The 19,098-nt window shown below is 41.2% G+C and overlaps 1 protein-coding gene and 1 pseudogene across 1 annotated transcript in view; both read left to right on the forward strand.

Annotated features, from left to right (window-relative positions):
* Nucleotides 1-19,098, forward strand: part of MOSMO (modulator of smoothened) — a 75,960-nt gene that overhangs the window by 32,474 nt on the left and 24,388 nt on the right. The window lies entirely within an intron of this gene.
* On the forward strand, nt 717-4,021 carry LOC142422254 (histone deacetylase complex subunit SAP18 pseudogene; annotated as a pseudogene).

Here is a 19,098-nt window from a genome sequence, read left to right on the forward strand (position 1 = left end):
CATGAGGACACATGTCAAGTAGAATTGTGTGATAGAACTAATTGTCCTTAGACTGAGGCTAGAATTACATGTATGCCCAAAACCAGTTCATGTTTCCGTGGTTTATATATGTCTCTGGTTCACTTTAGAGACATCACTATCTTAGGATAAAGAACATTCAGGGAATTTTATTGATAGTGTCATTAAATTAGCTAGTGTACAGAATTTAAAACATTGTCGATAAAAGGAAATTATACAAGCATAGGCCAACTTCAGACTGCAATACATGAATCGTTGACTTAAACAGATTAAACTCTTTAGCAACTGGGCACTATTTACACAAACAATAGAGGGGCTGTTGATAGCGTGAAACTTTCAATAACACTCATTCACAAAGGCAGAACCATGCCTACAAGATTAACTCATGTCATTAGAAAGCAAAAACCAAAAACACTTGATTGCCATCAAGTAAATGGCTATTCATAGCAATCCCTTGTGGGTTTCTGAGACTGTAACTGTTTTATGGGAGTAGAAAACCCAGTCTTTCTCCCGAGGAGTGTCTGGTGGTTTTGAGCTACTGACTTTGAAGACTAAAATCCAACCACTACACCGCCAAGGATGGACCTAAGAAAGCAAGGACATTTATTTTGTAAATAAATCAAGTAAATTTATTTAGTAAATATATAGCCCAGGTCACCATTCACTGGGCACCCTCAAAGCAAGAGATTGGAACCCAGATGCAAAGCCATGTGCTGCTTCTCAAACGAGGACAGCCTTACGTCCATGGGAGTGTGTCCATCCACAAGTCTCCTGCAGGCGAGTTTGAGGTAAAGGTAAAGGTTTGTGCTAAAGCCCAGTTTGCTTAGTGGAGTTTCCTTGTGGTTGGTCAAATGAATGATGATGTGTGCCTCCGTAAGACGGAGTCTAAAGCCCCACTAGTCTATAGCACAGGACCTGGTCACCAAGTGCTGCATAGAAACTGGGTCAAAAGTGTCCAGTGAGAACATGTATTCTCCCCTTGGATTCTATATGTTTAGTGTTTTTTCCTGATAAGGGTTTGCTTCTCCTGGTTTACTCACCAACAGAAATTAATTTTTTTGTATAAATCATTTTATTGGGGGCTCTTGCAGCTCTTAGAACAATCCATACATCTGTTTTATCAAGCACATTTGTACATATGTTGCCATCATTTTCAAAACATTTTCTTTCTATGTGTGCCCTTGGCATCAGCTCCTCTTTCCCCGCTCCCCTGTCAACCCCTGGTAAATTATAAATGATTGTTATTTCCATATCTTACACCATCCGCTGTCTCCCTTCACCCACAAGAAATGTCATCTTCTCTGATACATGTTCTCTTCCCTGAATTTCGACCTGAATTTCCGGTAGTTTCTCTCATCACTGCTGTAGGAGGGTCTGTTGATTTGGGCGACCTCGGCACAGTGTTGTGTGGCAGCAACTGTATGCTCTTCCTTCTCCTCCACTTTGAAAACCTGACCCCAGTTGAGGTGAGGTCTCCCCTGTCTGAGTGGTTTTTTAAGGTGAGCACATAAAGAGGGTGAAATCTGGTTCACGGGCTCTAGCCAGACTCTCTACCTTGTCTCTTGGAGTCTGGATTAAAAGTTAATAACTTGAGAGCAGAAGCCTGCCTTCATCTGGATGTTTATTCTTACAGTAGTGGTCTCAGACAATATTTGCTGCACATTTTATTTAGACTACTTAACCATACCTTTGGGAATAGCGCCTGGATAGAGTTTCAGTTCTTTTTGTTTTGTTTTATTTTAAAAGTAAAATTTATTATAATAAAACCTAAAAAGGTTAACTTTTTATGGGTTAACACCATATAGTAATTAACATTTATTTTATTTTTAATTAATTAATCAATTATTTTAAAAGAGACTTTTCATTTCTTAAAGTCTATAATTTTTTGTGAAGTCTTTGTATTATTAAAGTTCCAAATTGCTGGTTTCAACACTTTTCCTAAATTATACTCATCGTTTTAGGAGTTGTATGTCTTTTATCATTAAAAAAACACCAACACTATGTACAAGTTGACGATCAATAAAACTACATGGGCAGTGAATTATTAAATGTTGCTTTTCTTGCCAAAGTCTATAATTCCCATCAAGTGACCTTTTCCTGCATGGTTCTGGGTACAAAGGTGGAGGGAAGACACTGATAGGATTCACCTGTAATATAGTTAACAGGGTTCATTGGAGTGCCATCCTGTAGGGTAGAAGCTGAGCCTCTGAGAAGCAGGAGGGGTCTTCTCTCTACCAGCCAGAGCCAGGACTGGAGTGCATCCTCTGGACCACTAGATCCCCATACTGTGGCCTCCTTGATCCAGAAGATAGCTGGGACAGCAGAGGAGCAGCAACAGCAACAGAGCCAAAAGCCAGGGTATGAGACAGAGTGGTGGACTTCATAGACTACAGAGCAATTAAAACTGAGGGTTTGGGGACAAGAACCTAGCTTATGCAATGGGGTGCCTCTGGGTACTCAATTAGGGGAGCTAGAGCTGGTGAATGCCTTTAGGTTGAGGCTTGCCACATAATAGCATATGTTCTGAGTATTTATTAGCAGCCCTGAAAGCACTTTGTAGCTTGTACTGATAGAACTACTGTATCCCGAGCATTCTCACCTGCATTGTAACCTGTTAACTTCCGTAATAAGCTCTCTTCCTTAATAAATTCTCTTGTGAGAATTGTCTGTGCGTTCTCTGTGGTCATGCAATGAATTATGAAGCCTAATAAAAAAAAGTAGAGAACAATCTCCCCACAGAGGGGCCACAGGCAGGGAAGGGATGAATCAGTAGGGTGCAGTAAAGCCTTGATGAAACACACTCTAGTCCTCTGGTTCCTTGAGGCTTCCTCACCCCCCACTACCATCTCCCCAGTGCTGCTTCTCAATTCCGACTCCATCGGAACATGTACACAGGTACAGAAAGGGATAGGAGCACATGACCCAGAGAATCCAGGAACAGGAGTGGGAATAGTGACACCAGAAGGGTAGGGGGGAAGGGGGAACTGATCGCAATGATCAACACATAACCATACACCCCTCTGCAGGGGGAAGAACCACAGAAAACGGGGGAATAGAGACAGCGGTTGGTGTGAGAGATGAAAACACTAACGGTGTACAAGCTATCGGAGTAAGAGGGTTGTGAGGGAGAGAGCTGATGCCAAGGGCTCAATAAAGCAAATGTCTAGAAGAGAATGAGAGCAACATATGTACAAACAGGCCTGATTCAGTTGATGGATGGATTGTGATAAGAGTTGTATGAGCCCCCAATAAGATGATTAAAAAATTTTAAAAATAAATAGAAGTGGGAGGAGGTCGGAGTTCAGAGCGAGCGTCTCTCGGGCCGGAGGAGGAAGATGGCAGTGGAGTCGCGCGTCACCCAGGAGGAAATTAAGAAGGAACCGGAGAATCCGATCAACCGGGGGAAGACGTGCCCGCTTCTGCTGCTGCTGCTGCTGCGGGTCTTCACCAATAACGGCCGCCACCACCGAATGGACGAGTTCTCCCGCGGAAACGTGCCGTCCAGCGAGCTGCAGATCTACACTTGGATGGATGCAACCTTGAAGGAACTGACAAGTTTAGTAAAGGAAGTTTACCCAGAAGCTAGAAAGAAGGGCACGCACTTCAATTTTGCGATTGTTTTTACAGATCTGAAAAGACCTGGCTATCGAGTCAAGGAGATTGGCAGCACCATGTCGGGCACGAAGGGGACCGACGACTCCATGACCCTGCAGTCACAGAAGTTCCAAATAGGGGATTATCTGGACATAGCAATCACCCCTCCCAGCTGGGCGCCCCCTCCCTCTGGGCGCATGAGGCCGTATTAAAGTGCGTCGGCTGTGTTTTGAATGTATTTTCCAGTCAGTTATGTAAAGTAAACCCAACTCTGCCTCCTTTGATTATTGCCATTAAGCCTTTAAGCTTTGAACAACTTGTCATGCTTCTTAGGTTAGATCTGGCTGTGTTCTGGGATGACCATTGATTCAAAGTCCATATTGTTTTAAGCTCTCCTGTAAAATATGAAGAAAAGTGCTCTCAGCATTGTGTAAAACTGCATTGTGAAATAAATGTGCAATCCACCCCAAATAAATAAATAGAAGTGTTGTTTGAGTAACAGAATACAAAGACTCATCTTTTTTATCTCAACTAAATTACTGGCAATTTCACTTTTCATACTCTAGTTTTCAGAATATCCACACATTGTAGAAAAGACAATATTTCCTAAATTTCTTGAATACAACTAAGAATAATTATTGTCAAGGAAGAGGTATAACATTGAGTCTTACTATTTTACTTAATTGAGAACTAAAAACTTAAGATTGTAAAATGCTTTATATAATCATACGTGTATTTTATACGAAGCGTCTTCAAAACATTCAGGAAAATGTATTATGAAAAAACTCATATATTTTTCTTTTGTTTACTTGTGTTTTGTTGACTGCAAAGGCATTTGACTGTGTGGATCATAATTGGATAGAAATTAGAATAATGGGAATTCTATTGTGTTCATGTGGAACCTGTACATGGACCAAAAGGCAATTGTTCAGGCATTCTTTGGGGGGGGGAAGGCATGCAAACGAACTCATATTACATTTGTGATAACGGGAGAAAGGTGAGACTTTCTGCTCTTGTAAAGAGTGACAGTCACAGAAACCCACCAGGGCAGCTCTGCCCTGTCTTAGAGGGTCGTTACTCATCAGAATTGACTTGGTGGCAGTGAGTATAACTTGCTATAACATGTTTGATTAAGATCTAGTTTTAGCATTAAGAAAGATGATACACATTTTTTTTAATGATACACATTTTAAAATAATCCTTATCAGAGCAAAATGAATTCTGCTAAGATTGAAGCAAAACCAAACATGCAAACTTATGGTAAAGGTTAAGTGGAAGAATGAGGAAATCCTTGAAAAAGGTTATGGGGACCGTGACCCCCCCCCCCCCAAGAAATGAGCAGTTTACAAATTTGCTTGTTTAAAACAAGGGATAAGAAAATGCTGAAAATGAGGCTAGTAGCAGCAAATCATTCACGTCAGTTTGTGAAGAAACAATCTTGTTTGTACCCTAATTGAAGAGGAAACAACGCCATCACCATTAGAAAGTTCAATTTGTTCAGCTTACACAATTCTTACTAAAAAATTGAAATTTTGCAGATTTTCCTCTCAATGGATGCCAAAGCCCAGATCAGCTGCAAGCAAGCACAGATCCTTCAGTGGAGTGTTTAACCAGGCCATCAGGATCCTGAAGGCAAAGCTGTGGCAACAGAGAGGCAGAAGGGGCCCAGTCAAAGGAAGAGCACACCAGTGAAGGGCGTTTTGCTTGTTGACTTTCTAGAGGGACATCTGTTGATTATGAGTGTTCTGAGAAAGTTAGCTAAAGCTTTAGCAGGAAAACACCCAGGAAAGCCATATTGGAGTCCTCCATCACGGCCATGTTCTGCTTATTCCCTTATCAAGTGAGACATTTTGTGAGTATCTTACTGAGAAATCAATCATTAGACATCCATCTTACACTGGGTTACACTGTGGTCTGCAGTTCAGAATCCCTCGCTGCTTCTTGGAAGAAATCGGACTTTCTACTATAAAGATTCAGTCTTGATAACCCGCAAGGGCTGCTCTACTCTTGTCTTATAGGGCCGCTATGAGTTAGAATTGACTAGACACCAGAGAGTGGTTTGTATTTTCAAATCTTGCAAGGTTAAATTCTCAGGAACCTCTTTTCTTTTGCACCGAACTAAATGGCAGATTTAGTTGCTTACCATAGAGTCTTGAAGTTGATGGAGGTTATATTAAGAAATAAAGTTTCTATTGTGAATCTTATTTAATTCCATTTTCCACAAACATTTTGAAGCCCCTTGTATTGATACATACAAATAAAACGCTCCCTGATGTGATTGGCTTTTTATCTGCTGTGTTAAGAAGTTATTTTTACTTGATTGTAATCCTTTTAGCAGTATTGAAATTTACACTGGAGGAGCTTATCATCTGAAGCACATAAATACACTCCTAATATCAGAAGAGGAACCGTGGTGGCCCAGTGGGTAAAGCCCTGGGTTGCTGTCTGCTTCCGTACAAAGGACAGCCTAGGAAGTCTTTGGGGCAGTGTTCCTCTGTCCTCTACAGCCATATGTCTGAGTTCGAACTGACTCGACAGCAGTGGATTTAGTTTTTTGTCTTTAATTTGAATATCTAAAAACTTATTGTTTTAGGTGTTTCCCTTCTAAACTGATTTTTCATTATGTAGTAAAACTATTGAAAGCCGGAAGCTATATAAAGCCCAACCTGTCAGAGAAGAATAGCTCAAATATTTCTAATAAAAAGCTATATAAAAGTGATAAGACTACCTCTGGTCAAATGTGGGAAATTTGCGAGACCCATCAAGTTCTGGTTTTCACTGAACTTAACATTCTTATAGGAATTGTACTTCATTAAAATGTTTCTCTTTCTAAAACCTTATTTTTCTAAAGGTGATAAAAGTGACGTATTTCATTTTCTTACATGCTTATGCTCCAGTCAGCATCCTTCTGCATCTATGATGAGTGCATGTTGTGAGAACATGGTTTCTTTTTCCATTCTACAATGTTCATGATCTTTGAAAATCACAAAAGACAGATTGTTTAATATATTCCTGGCATCTTAAATATCTCCAATTTTCGAAACACTCTTTATCTGGCCTCTTAGATACCTTCATGATTCATAAAATGAAGCAGAGTTGTTTGTATTTCTTTTTTAATTAAGTTGCCATTTATACTCTCCTGACCTGTGCTTTGTCTGTGGAAAATATCTAACATGTTTTAATGCCATGTACATTATCATAAGGCTTTTGGTCTAAATAAATTCTATTTCCTTCTTCATTCTACTTTCCTCTTTTAAACTTTTTAATCTTTCCTTTAATTTCATCATAAAAAATCAAAACAAAACAAAAAACGGCTCGGCGCTCAATTGACCTGGAACTTTAAACACGTAGATCTGCTGGGCAGAAGATACCATTACAGTGGTATTTTCTTTCTCAAATTTTCTACTGTAAACTAGGTGGTTTACAGATCAGATCCTCACTTCTACATTGAGTGATTCACGCACATCTTGGTTGAACGAGTCTTTTTCAGTTCCCTCAGTGTACCTTCTTCCTCTCGTGTTTCCTGTGTGCACGCCTCCTCTCCAGCCTCTGCCCTGGAGTACATGCTGTCCTGTTGCTCTTACCAGGTTGACTGTTCTAGCGCAGGGTGAGTTCACTTCCAGACTCGCAGGTTAATTAACGACCCATCATCTCGGGGATCCCAGCAGTTTATCTGACCAGTACACCCATCTCTTTTATGATTTGGGGTTCGGTTCCACACCTCTCCAGGAACTTCTAATGTAATCCTTTCAGAGTAAGGTAGTGGTTGCCATTCATGACCTAGTTCTGGTCTCAGAGTCTTGGAGATTATTTACATGATCCATTGGACAAATTGTTTCCACAAGCCTTTGAATTGCATTAATCATCTTTTCTCTGGTCAGGGAGATATCAATATTTGCACCTCAGGTGGCTGCTCAAGAACTTCTAAGATCCCAGTTACTGTTCTCCAAAGTAGGAACCGAATATAAATGTATCCCTTATACGCAGTACCACATTCATGGATATATTGTTGCAAAGGTATCTACAGATATCCTCTGTCAAGTGTGTGTGTGTGTGTGTGTGTGTGTGTGTGTGTGTGTGTGTGTTTGTATGTACATACGCTCTGTGGTACTCTGGGTAGACTAGAAAAACAAATTCATAGACACTCGTGTATAAGAAAGAGCTTTATATACAAGAGCAATTGAATATTGAGAATACAACCCAGCCCAGTCCAGATCAAGTCCTTAAGTCCGGTATTAGCCCTTATGTCTGATACCAATCTATAAATTCCTTTTCAGGCTCAAAAAGCACATGCAATGATGCCGAATGCAGGACGATCACAGGCCAGTGGGTAGACAGCCTTGTGGATCCAGTGGTGTGGTGTAAGCATCTCAGCACTGGCAAGGGGTCACCATGTGGCTTCTCCAGCTCCGAGATTCTGGCTGCCATCAACCTGTTTCCATTTGACTTGTCAACAAAAATGTCTCACAGGGACTGAGTGCCCCACCTCTAGCAAGCTATTTATCTCCTTAGTGCCTCCAAATGAGGTCCTCAAACTACAACCTGATAGATAGGCTAGACTCCACCCCTTCACTCTCAATCCTCTCAAATTGATAAATTATGTAACTACCACATTCTCCACCCCACACCTGTTCATCGTGCATGTCTACCCAAGCATGTACTTGTAGAACAGCACTATCGCTCATTTGTATATATAGTTTTTGCCTATTTGCCTTTTTTTGCCTTTAATTCTTAAACTCTTTCTAGTGTCTATCCCTAACCTCCGTAATTTTTTTTCAACCTCCCTCCTATTGTATCTTGCCTTCCCCGTCACCCAGGTTAACACATGTCTACCCTTTAACCAGAAATGTGCTCTCTTCCACCTCCACCCCATGTAGCCATCTAAGAGTGTTTCTGTTGATCTGAAAACCATTTTACAATAGTGGTCTCATAAAATGTTTGTCCTTCTGTGATTGACTCAGCATGCTATGAGGTGCGCTTCTTAAATTCATCTTTATTTTTAATGTTGCACAGTATTTCATTGTGTGTATGTAAACAACTACCCATTCTTCCATTGATGGTCATTTAGATGATTTTCATCTTTTTGCTATTGTAAATAGTTGTATGATGAACATGAGTGTGTATATATTTGTGTTGTGGCTTTTATAACTCTAGAGTTTATACCAAGTAAGGGAATTACTTACTCATGTGATATTTATATTCCCAACTCTTTGAGTAAGCACCCTACTTGTTAATAATCCAGTCTTTCCAGTGATTTCAAATGCTATTTTACAGATATTTCTCTGTTAGGGAATATTTGATTTTGTATCATTGGTGACTATATCTGTGTTTGCATCATTACCGTACCCTTTTTAATTATTGTAGTTGGTGTTTCTGTCTTGCGGGTAGAATGTACTCTGGACATTATGACATTGCTGATGTCAAATGAATTTGGCTGAAATCAAAGATCAGAGAGATGCTTACTTGTGTTTTATTGACTATGCAAAGTCGTGTGGAACATAACAAATTGTGGGTAGTCTTGAGAAGAATGGGACATCCAGAACAGCTAATTGTGTTCATGTGGAACCTGTACATGGATCTAGAGATAGTTGTATGAACAGAGCAGGTGGACACTACACAGTTTAAAATCAGGAATGATGTGTGTCAGGGTTGTATCCTTTCACTCAACTTATTCAGTCTGTATGTCGAGCAAATAATCTGAGGATCAGGATTAAATGAAGAAGAATGTGGCATCAGAATTGGAGGAGGGCTTATTAACAACCTGAGGTACGCAGATGACACAGCCTTGCTTGCTGAAAGTGAGGAGGACTTAAAGCACTGGCTGGTGAAGTCCAAGGATTACGGTCTTTAGTATGGATTACAACGCAATATAAAGAAGACCAGAATCCTCACAACTGGACCAATAGGTAACATCACGGTAGATACAGAAAAGATTGAAGTTGTCAAGGATTCTGTCTTGCTGGGCTCCTCAGCCAATGCTCATGGAAGCAGCAGTCAAGAGATCAAACGATGCATTGCCTTGGGTAAATCTGCTCCATAAGATCTTTTAGAGTGTGGAAAAGCCAGAATGTCACTTTGAGGACTAGGATGTGCCTGACCTATAAGCTGTAGTGTTTTCACTTGCCTCATGTTCATGTGAAAGTTCAACGTTGAACGAGGACGATGTGGAGGCGGGGCTGGGATCACACTTGGATTGTAGTGCTGATGAAGAACAATGAAAGCCCCAGGGACTGCTAAAGGGACAACAAATCTGTGTTGGGAGTATGTCCAGAGTGCTTCTTAGAAACAAGGGTGGCTAGACTTGTTCTACATACATGGGTCATATTGTCAGGAGAGACCAGTCCCAGGAGAAGGACATCATGCTTAGTAAAATGGAGTGGCAGCAAGACAGAGGAAGGCCCTTGACAAATGGATTGACACAGTGACATTTTGAGGATGATGTAGGACTGGGCAGTGCTTTGTTCTGTTGTGCCCAGGGTCACTGTGGCTTGGAACCAACTCCATGGCACCTAACAACAACAATAGTAGCCAACTTAAGATCACCATATATTTGCTACTTTCATATGCTCTTAGCTTTTTGTGACATGTCTTAGTTCTGCCTTAGTGAATGAGGGTTATTGAAATTTGTACCTTGTCTAACTTATTGTTTTCTTAAAATGACTTTAATCCTTTACATTTTTAATATGTATAAGTAAACATTCTATGTATTTAGTCTAAAAAGTTTTTCTACATATGAATATTTCTATTATGTCAATACTATTTAAATCTATACCACTGACTAGATTAATGATACTATTATTAGAATTACTGATAATAGTTTTAGAATTACTGGAGGTTACTTATATCATTTTTTTAGTCACTTTATTAGGGGTGGTATTAGTCTGGGTAGACTAGAGAAACAAATCCATGGACACACATAATGTGTATAAGAAAGATTTACATACAAGAGCATTTGAACATTGAGATAACATCCCAGTCCAAGGCCATAATTCTGATATTAGCCCATTTGTTAGACAGGGTTCTCTAGAAAGACAAAACCAGATTGCTAATAATTTTATATATATATATATATTTATACAGATTGATAGATATATAACACACGAAATAAACAGTTAAATTATAAAGCAATACAGATGATTCAGTGCAACTCACTACCATGAGACAGTTGTGAGACACTGTCAGTTCTTCAAGTCTTGAGGGCCGCCAGGTAGTCCTCTAGAGCAATTCAGACTATCCGGGCACAGGCAGCAAACAGCAAGACAGGTCACCCACAGTCAGCCGGATGACAGGGTCCGACAGTCCCCAGATCAAGAGATGTAAACTCCGATTGTGTGGCGAAGCAGGTCTTGAAGGAACCTCAAATTACAGGGACACAGTCCATGGGTTAGATGTCCCACAGGTAGTGTAGCTTGCAAATTGAGACACGGAACAAGCAAGGCAGCCACACACTGGTCCGATAATCAAAGAGCAAGAGACAAGAAAGGCGAGGCTCGCCAAGCCAGTTATCTCTCCACCCTTCAATTAATCCCACATGTGTGGGATTTATCAGCCAGGTTGGCACAATAAACTAACTACCTCAGCCCTTTTGTCCAATACCAATCTATAAAATCCTCTTCAGACTCACGAAACACATGCAATGAAGCCAAATGCAGGATGATCACAAGCCAGTGGGTAGAAAGTCTTTGAGTCCATTGGCACTAAAAACATCTCAGTGCTGGCAGGGCTCTCTCTGTGGCTTCTCTGGCTTCTGAGGTCTGGTTACGTCCATGGGGCTTGTCTTCTGTAATGTCTCCCAGGGAGTAGCAGAGAGAGAGCAAGCGAGCCTTCCTCCTCCAAGGAGGAAGTACCAGATTTCCCAGAATTCGCAGAAGGCCAGGCCCACACAGAGGTCTCACTGACTTTCTCCAGACTGATAGCCTGGACTCCACCCCTGCACTCTAAATCCTTAAATTGATACCAGATTAGGTGGCTACCACAGGGGCTCATACAACTCTTACCACAATCCATACATACATCAGTTGTGTCAAGCACATTTGTACATTCATTGCCCTCATCATTCTCAAAATATTTGCTCTTCACTTAAGCCCTTAGTATCAGCTCCTCATTTCCTCACTCCCCACTCCCTCCTCCCTCATGAACCCTTGATAATTTATAAATTATTATTATTTTGTCATGTCTTACACTGTCCAACATCTCTCTTCACCCACTTTTCTGTTGTCCGTCCCCCAGGGAGGAGGTTATATGTGGATCTTTATAATCAGCTCCCCCTTTATACCCCACCTTCCCTCCACCCTCTGGTATTGCCACTTCACTGCTGGTCCTGAAGGGATCATCTGTCCTGGATTCCCTGTGTTACCAGTTCCTATTATATTATCTCTTAAAAAGCTGATAATACCACTAAAATGGACCAGGGAGATTACACACACACACACACACACACACCCCTACACCTTAGATATGTGAATATATTCTGAGCTTGCTTTTAATTGTAAACTGTCACATAAAAAGAGTGTTTTGCTATGTTGTGGCCCTGCTCATTACTTATTCTCATGAAGAGGTCACTGAAGATAATGGGTGCTATTGGCAAAGTGTGATGCGAGAATCGATGGTACCCAGTTATCAGAGTGAATAGCATCTTAAAAGCTTGTTTTAACATAAGCAGCTGTCTTAAGAGAGGTATCAGCTAAGTCTGCATGAAACAAGCACATTGGCCCGTGTTATCCAAGGATTCTAAATAATGAAATCCATGTATAATAGAGCTTAAATTCTGAGCACTTTGTTTGCCAAAGGCTGTGGGTGACAGGGAAAGCCCAATACCCCATCTGCAGCATCGCCATGTGACTAAAGCCTCCATTGAATGCCCTCTGAACATCCACCAGCGCTAGGAAGAATCTTGCGCTCCGACTGCAATGGAAAAGGCATGGCTTCCACCCACCAGTTAAGTCCCAGGCAATTGTGTGTGTGTGTGTGTGTGTGTGTGTGTGTGTGTGTGTGTGTGTTCCTCTGTCAGTCCACAGTATATTCGGTTTTCTTTGCAACATTCCAGTAATGCAAAGACATCAGTTCTTCAGTCTTCCTTGTCTTTGTCCATCTTTCTCATGCATATGAAGGGAAAGATCCTGGGTCAGCACATCAATTCTAACTCTTTTTTTTTTTCAATTCTAACTCTTGGTGAACTATATGAAGCAGTTGAAATAGCATGGCTTGGGGCAGATGCCCTCACTCTCAAGGTGACCTCTTCCCTGGGCCCAGTGCAGTATGCCATTGAATGTTTTGACTGCTGCTTCCATGGTTGTGGACTGTGGGGCCAAGTAAAATGAAATCCTCCAAAAGCACCCACCTTTTCTCCATTAATAAGTGATTAAGCCTTCTCTGAGATGCATCTGACTATTTCTAACGGTATTTTTAGACTACTTACTATTCAGTAAATCGTGTCCAGGAATTCAGCATTGTGGGACAGGAATGGTATTGAAGTAGACCACTGAAAACATGGTTTTAGTCCGACTGTTAGTTTTGTTGTATCCATGGACTTCTGCTTTAAACGCTCCAGGCCTTAGCACGCTCAGGAAATTCAAACAGGCGATCGTTACAGTCGCTTCCAGCTCTAAATCCCCGGATCTTATTGTTTTGGGCCAGAAGCTTTGAAGGATTTAAAGCCATTCTTTTCTACTGCATTGCTTGCTTGCTTTTTTAATCATTATCCATAATTGAAGGCTCCAGGGCAGTGGTTCTCAACCTTCCTAATGCTTCAACCCTTTAATACAGCTCCCACAACCATAAAATTATTTTTGATGCTACTTCATAACTGTAATTTTGCTACTGCTATGAATCAGGCGACCCCTCCCTAGGGTCTTAAATGTTCAGCCTTTTCTTTAAAATACCTTTGTAAATAATTCTGCAGTTGTTTTCTGCCCACAAAAACAATATGACCTGCCACATGTATTTTACTTTATCCCCTTTACTAGTGTTACCCATCTTAAACCAGCTTGGTTCTACATAGAAAACAATGGGATTATTTATTTAGGTGAAATAAGCGTTGAGACTTACTTTGAGTTTTGTCTTCAGTCAAATGTGTCTGAGAAGAAAGAGTGAGTTTCTTTTCATTTTTTCCAATATGATCCCTGGAATGTCTCTATTAGATTTTCTCATGATATCCTAATTGAAATCGAGACATAATGATTTAAATTCCACTTTAGTTCTCTACCTGATATATTTGGTTTATTCTAATATCTCTGGCTTACTCTTGATTTTTTTTATTCAGAGCATATGCTTAAATGCATGCTCGATTAATAGATTTCAGTGTGTAATATATGAAATTAGGATATTTTATCATTTTAAAACATGAAGCAAATACTTTTGCTTTAAAATAGATATGAAATCCGATTAATTTATCTATAAGCAGATAGATGGTAAAAAGTACAAGCGTTCTCAATCCTCCCAAATATACCTTTAATCCTATTTGAACAGAGCAGGCTGCTCTTAGCGTTGTGACAGATATCTTTCTACACAAATTGTATAGACAGTTTAAATGGTATGGTAAGCTTTCCTTTAATGGGCTCCTTTTACATTATTTGTTAAGAGTTTTAATGATTGTAGTGAGGACAGAGTCTGTTACTAGGTTGTACTTTTCCTTAAAGCAGATTTTAAGTAAAGATTCACTACTAGTTTATGTTGTAAAGTATTAGACCCAAGGCCAAAGTATATGGAATAAGAACTGATTATAGTAAGCTGTGATAAGAAGATAATGCTGAGTATGACTTGACTATGAAATGAGATGACCTCTCAGAGCTTGTTCTGTACCACTCCCAGGGCATTTGTCAAACAATCAGCAATGATTGTTTTAATAAAGCAGCTGCCTAAAGTGATGTTACCAGTTGGCATTAACAAAAGGCAGAAAGACCCTGAAGCATATAAGGCAATACTGGGAAATGCGATGTTCATTATCTTTCAAGAGTTCTTATACATTCTTAGGAATTTACACAGCCGCTCACAGGGCTGAAAGTGAGGAGGACTTGAAGACTTGCTGATGAAGGTCAAGGTTTACAGCCTATGTATGGATTATAATACACTGTTAGAAAACCAAAATCCTCATAACTGGATCAGTATGTAACATCATGACAAACAGAAAAGATTGAATTCGTCAAGGATTTCATCTTGTTTGGATCTACAATCTATGCTCATGGAAGCAGCAGTCAAGAAATCAAATGTATTGGGTAAATCTGCTCCACAAGATCTCTTTAGAGTGCTGAAAAGCAAGCATGTTACTTTCAATACTGAGGGGTGTGTGACAGTCCTGCGCTCGGCGTCACTATGTGTGTTTCATGAGTCTTAAAAGGACTTTAGATAATGGGATCGTACATATGGGCTAATATCAGACTATGGACTTGAACTGGACTGGGCTGGGCTGCTTTTTTAATGTACAGTTACCCTTTATATAAAACTCTCTTATACACATATGAGTTTCTATGGATTTGTTTCTCTAGTCCACCCAGGCTAACACAGTGCACCTGACCCAAGCCATGATATTTTGTGTTGCTTCATGTGCATGTGAGAGTTCGACATTGAATAAGAGAGACTGAAGAAGTGATGCATACGAATTGTGGTGCTGGCAAAGATATCGGAAGCACCATGGGCTACCAAAAGAACAAACACATCTAGGAAGAAGTGCAGCCAGGATGCTTCTTGGAGGCATGGATGGCGAGACTTCATCTCACATACATTGGGCATGTTATTAGGAGAGACCAATCCCTTGGTAAAGTGGAGGGAGGGCAAAAATGAGGAAAGCCTTTGACAAGATGGCTTACAGTGGCTGCAGCAGTGGGCTCAAACAACAATTGTGAAAGATGTTGCAGGATCACGTGGTGTTCTGTTCTGTTGTACATAGGGTCACTGTGAGTTGGAACTGACTAAACAGTACCTGACAACAACAACAGAGACGAAGGTGAGGACTGGTCACAAGTAAAAAGGTTGCAGCAGACTTAGAGTAGTTGTAGCAGACAATGGGGAATTGTTGAATAAGAGATAGCTCATTTCTTTGTGAACATTGGTGACAGTCCTAAAACTGAAACCCAGAAGTTTTCAATAGCACCCCTCTGCCTTCCATCGCCCTGTAGCAGCCTGGTGGTTTGTGCAAGAAAGAAGAATTCTGAACCAAGTTGTGGCTTTTGTCAGATTAGATGTAGTGACAAGACAGTAGGTGAAGAAGTTGGTGGTGGTGATATGATGAACTAGGGACTCTAGGCTGCATAGGGAAGGAAATGAAGGCCTAAGGAATTTGATAGCTGGGGGGAAAGTAATAGTGGACAATACCAGGAGGCACCATGAGGGACATTGCTAAAATTATCTATAGACTTTTCAGCTTTTTGTTACTTTTTATTAGCTGCTAAGGTATGAATTCTTTAAATGACTCCACATGTGGATCTCACTAGATGGAATGTATAGAAATCAAATTGAAAATAAAGAAACTCAGTATTATCAGTCAGAACACCTGGCTAGCAGCTCCTTGTGGAACAGACCTTCAGTTGCTCATATGCAAGTTTAGGTTGACGCTAAACAAAACAAGTCCACAAGAACCAAAATACAACCTCAAGTATATCCTACCTGAATGCAAAGACCATGTCAACAGTAGATTGTACACTTTAAAAATAAGCACTAGTCCTCCCTCTCTGTGCACAGACTTGGCTGCTGAGATCATGGTCGTCCAGGAACATCGTGTTGAGTCATCCCACTTCACAAGGAATTCTGTCAGGACAACCCCGTGGATCCACTCATCGTCCTTTGCAGAACTGCCTGGTAGATCTCCCTGTATTAGAATGCAACCGGCATCATCTTGCATCATCCCCTTGACATCATCCCTCAATCACGACAGCATTATCACTAGAACCTGTCAGCTCCACCCCAGAGCTTTTGCAAGTGTCATTCCCCACGCAGACCTGAGGTAAGGATACGAGCCATCCCCACCCAGTGACCCCCCTGTGTAAAATAGCATTTAGAATAAAGAAAAATCACAGATCTGGCAATTAGGAACAAAAGATATCAATTTGTAATAAAGGTAAAAGCAAAGGGAATAAAGAAATAAGTGGTAGATAGAAAACATTCAAATGTAAAAAAAGACAAATAGCTCACAAGCAAGAACAAACCTAAAAATGGGAAGAACTAACAAGGTAGCTTCAAAGAAAATATTAATGCCTCACATACAACAGAAGAAAATCACAAAAAGATAGTGAAAAATAAAACCAGCAAAAGGAAAGAATGACAAGAAAATTCACAAACAAAAAAACTCAAAACAAAAAATGAGGGGTTGGCCCATTGGCAACTATGTGAACACCTCCCCTCCCCCCTCAGAAGAATGCACTTCAGAGGACAGCACTGGGCTACAGCTTGGGGAGAGGAGTGCCTCTGACTAGAGCACAGGAGAAACGAAAAGGGATGGGGAGGGAGGGGAGGACATCCTGGCCCACCAAGCCCCAAGGATGAGATTCCTGCTGGGAGCAGACAACACACAGAGAGAACCTTAGAGCCGGCCCCACCACGAAACGACGCCCCTTACTAAACCATGGCACTGCGGGAGACAACACTGGAGACACAGTGCAGGAATTGTGCACAGTCTGACCCCATAATGCTGGGGCAAAACAAAAAGGGCATGCAACAAAGCAGCAAGGTGCAGCAGAACAATGAAACCCCCAAGTAATACCCAAAATAGCCTTTGGAAACTGTGGCACCCCATCAGACTGGACTGGAAACACTCATAAAGACCAACAAACTGACCTTGAACTATTTATAGGCTTTTCCATTTTTGTCAGTAGCTTTCTTTGTGTTGTTGGGTTTTTTGTTGTTGTTTAGTTGGCCTTGACTTCCTTTGTTGTTTTATTTGGCTTTGCCTGGTTTTTGCTCTTAATGTATCTGCATGTCTATCTAGATAGGAGGCGGAATAAATATTTTGGAGATGAAAAGAATGAGCCCAATGATGGTGCCCGGCTATCGAAAGAGATAGTGTCTGGGGTCTGAAAGGCTTGAAGGTGAACAACTGGCCATCTAGCTCAGAAGCAACAAAGCCCACATGGAAGAACACACCAGCCGGTGCGATCACAAGGTGCCAAAGGGACCAGGTATAAGGCATCATGCAAAAAAAAAAAGACTATGTGTGTGTGTGTGTGTGTGTATACCATAGTGAATGAAGGGGGAAGTGCAGAGTGGAGACCCGAGGCCCGTGTCGACCACTGGAGATCCCCTCACAGAGGAGTTTAGGAGTGGAGATGGGTCAGTCAGGGTGCAATGTAGTACAGATGAAGAACACAGCTTTCCCCCAGATCCTGGATGCTTCCTCCCCCCAACTACCATGATCCGAATTCTACCTTGCAGGACTGGATAGGGCAGAGATTGTACACTGGTGCATATGGGAGCTGGAGGCACAGGGAATCCATGGTGGACGATACCTTCAGGATCAGGGGTGTGAGGGGCAAGGCTGGGTGAGTGGGTTGGAAAGGGGGAACTGATTAAAAGGATCCACATGTGACCTCCTCCCTGGGAGATGGACGGCAGAGAAGGGGGGGAAGGGACACTCCGGATAGGGCAAGATATGACAAAATAACAATCTGTGGATTATCAAGGGCTCAAGGAGGGGTGGGGAACGGGGAGGGAGGGGAAAAAAAAGAGGACCTGATGCAGAGGGCTTAAGTGGAGATCAAATGCTTTGAGAGTGATTAGGGCAAAGAATGTATGGATGTGCTTTATACAATTGATCTATGTATATGTGTGGATTGTGATAAGAGTTGTATGAGCCCCTAATAAAATGTTTTAAAAAAAAAGAATGGGCCCAGTGGTTCTGATGGGATACAGGGGAAAGGGAGGTGGGAGAAAGGAATGGGTGGGTGGGGAACCAACCCAGGGACAAGGGAACAAGTTAAATAAAATCAATGTAGAGAAGGGCATAGGATGCCTAGTGGGGCTTAATCAAGGGCAGTCTAGCAGTGAGGAATTACTAAACCCGACTGAAGGCTGAACATGATGGTGGGACAAGAGGAAAGTAAAAGAAAATAGAGGAAAGAACCAGGAGGCAAAGGACATTTTTAGAGGTCTAAATACAAGCATATACATATGTAAATATATAAATATAACGAGAAGGGAATAGAACTATGTATCATATATATGTTAAGAATTAAGGGTGCAGATGGGCATTTGGACCTCGACTCAAGTACTCCCTCAACACAAGAACACTTTGTTCTAACGATCTGACATTCTGTGAATGCTCGCCTTCCCCACACGATCACTGAAGACAGAATGGGTGCATAAGCAAATGTGAAGAAAGCTGATGGTGCCCGGCTATCAAAAGATATAGTGTTTGGGGTCTTAAAGGCATGAAGATAAACAAGTGGCTATTTAGCTGAGAAGCAACAAAACCCACATCGAAGAAGCATACCAATCTGTGTGATCATGAGGTGTCTATAGGGTCCGGGGAGCATGGAGTGGAGACCCAATGCCCATCTG

This window comes from Tenrec ecaudatus, chromosome 12 (genome assembly GCF_050624435.1).
Source record: "Tenrec ecaudatus isolate mTenEca1 chromosome 12, mTenEca1.hap1, whole genome shotgun sequence".
Lineage (NCBI taxonomy): Eukaryota > Metazoa > Chordata > Mammalia > Afrosoricida > Tenrecidae > Tenrec > Tenrec ecaudatus.